Source organism: Galeopterus variegatus, unplaced genomic scaffold (genome assembly GCF_000696425.1).
Source record: "Galeopterus variegatus unplaced genomic scaffold, G_variegatus-3.0.2 Scaffold543, whole genome shotgun sequence".
Classification (NCBI taxonomy): Eukaryota; Metazoa; Chordata; class Mammalia; order Dermoptera; family Cynocephalidae; genus Galeopterus; species Galeopterus variegatus.
In genome coordinates this window covers 45162-47535 of record NW_007726654.1, presented here as the reverse complement: position 1 = coordinate 47535, position 2374 = coordinate 45162, and the positions used below count along the sequence as shown (strand labels likewise).

The following is a 2374-nucleotide window of genomic DNA, read 5'->3' as shown; positions in this document are numbered from 1 at the left end:
CTCTGTAAAAATGTGAATATATGCACACAATATGCACATGCACAATTTTTCCATGCAACGGTGGGGAAGTGAGGATGTTGTGATTAGCACCTATTATCAAACTAAGTCCTGATAGTAACTATAACCTGTATTAACTATGAATCTGCCATCATTCTCCAATCCCTAGCAAGTTTCCTCAAAGTGGAAAAGCATATGAGTTTCCCAAAGTAGAAAAGAAAAGAGCATTTGCCAAGTGGCTTTTCCCTTTGTCCTTTTGCGTCATTATTGCTGTTGCTCGAAATAATTCCAATTGCTTTAGAATGCCCCAAGCATCTCTCACATGGCACAAGCACAATGCTGGACTTGTCATTAATGGAGTAAATATTGGAATATTGAGGAATAAAGACAAGAATGGAATCCAATATCTTGCCTTCTATGCTTTAATTATATTTGGACAAACTGAGATAGTTGTGGGATTGGAAAGTACTGGAAGAAAACTAGAGAAGTTATCCTGTATTTGATTTATCAAATCATAAGCCAATTGACTGAAAACTTCTGTCTCTGTGTCAGGCCTGGAATACAACATTGTCTGACTCCCTTGGTTTACTGGACAAGATATGTGAATAAAATCTTCTAACATTCTTCCAGCCACAACATTTTCTAAATCCCTTCAATTTATACCATAATCTGCAAAGAGCCACACTATGCAGAATAATGGGGGGTTAACTTTAGACCTTTTCAAGTTAAGCCAATGTTAAAAATACAAGGATTAGCACTAAAAGAAGAGAAACAGTGCATATAACTTTCCGTAACATCGAGAGCAGGAGAGAATGAAGTAAACAAAAGATGTAAAATGAGGAAAAAAAGGCCAAAAGTCATGACATAGAAAAACAGAAGAAGATGGCAGAGGTCATGCCAAATACATGTTAAGAGAGAGATGATCTTGGAATTAATTAAGATCAGGAAATCTCAGATTTTAGAATTTTATTTCTAAAATACATACATATAACTACGTGCTCTTTTCATGAACTGTACATGAAACATAATGACACATAAGACTGTGAATAAAGGGATAGAAAAATATACACTAAACTCATACTAACTATAAGAAGCTGGTATTGCAACATTTATAAAGAAAATCATTTATTCTAAAGACAAAAGAAATTTTTAGGGATATCATCACGTCTTTACATGATGATAAAAAGGAACTGCCCACCATCTAATAAAATCTTGTTAGAAGATTTTATTCATACATATTGTTCAATTCTGAACTTGTACATGTACCTAACAACAAAGCTTCAAAACTTATGACACAAAACTAACAGAATCAAAGGAAGAAACTGACAAATCTACAAGCACAGCGAAAACTTTCAGAAACTGATTAGATTAAGAATTACAAGGAAAAATATGACTTGAATAACGTGATTAAACATCTGTTGAATATTCAAGGAACCCTGTGCCCAGTTATCTGAATACATGCTATTTTCAAGCATGTTCCCTCCCTAATCCACAAAGTACATCTCTGTGAAAAACAAATTCTTTGACCAGAATGCACTTAAATTAGAAATCAAGAGCAAAACACCCTGTACCCAAAGGTATGAATTCCTATAGAGCGTCAGCTCAGGACCACACCCTGAGGAGGGGAGATGCTCCTCTGAGGACCTTGTGGTAAACCAGCTGGTCACTGCGCCTTCATTCTCATCTCGTCTGTGGCTTTCTGATGTGTGGCTTGAGAGAGACGGATCAGGTGCTGTGTGCACCACTGGATTAGAAGATGCCTCTGAACCCCGCTCAGAAGGACACAGGTTTCAGGATTGTCTGCTGGTTTCCTCGGCAGTAGACTGTGCCTGCTCACCCAGGCATGGGGCCTTACCAGGACTCCCCTGCATGGGCAGGTATGTGAATGCTTTTGGTGTAGACAATGACCTGGGACAAACTCAGAGGGAGCCTGGCATAGATCAAAAGGTACTGTGAGTGGGCCTGATCCACCCTCTGCCACTTACTGGACCTTTTTGAGTGAGTTACTTCACCTCTGCAAATCTCAGTTTCCTCACCTGTAATTCGGAAGTAATACTGTCTACCTTCAAAGATTGTTAGGAATATTAAACAATGTAAGCTTGTTAGGAATATTAAACAATGTAAGCTAAGCCCCAAGGTGCTTAGAAGAGGTTAATGTTCTTCCCAAATGCAAATAAATGGCAACACTGCTGTGCTGACATTTGTAACACGGAGCGACTAGCAGCTTTCTCAACAAAACATTCAGGGAAGGCAGGGAACTGGTTGGTGGGGAGGGGGCGCTTTATGGGGCTGCTTCTCACATTGACAAGGTGCTTCATTTAGACACCCTAGCGTGTGCAGCTCTCATTTTCTGTGACATGCTTCTGGGCTCCTGTGA

At 39.2% G+C, this 2374-nt stretch overlaps 1 protein-coding gene across 1 annotated transcript in view; it reads right to left on the bottom strand.

Annotated features, from left to right (window-relative positions):
• The window catches only part of TEK (TEK tyrosine kinase, endothelial), a 71496-nt gene that overhangs the window by 59485 nt on the left and 9637 nt on the right, over positions 1-2374 (bottom strand). The window lies entirely within an intron of this gene.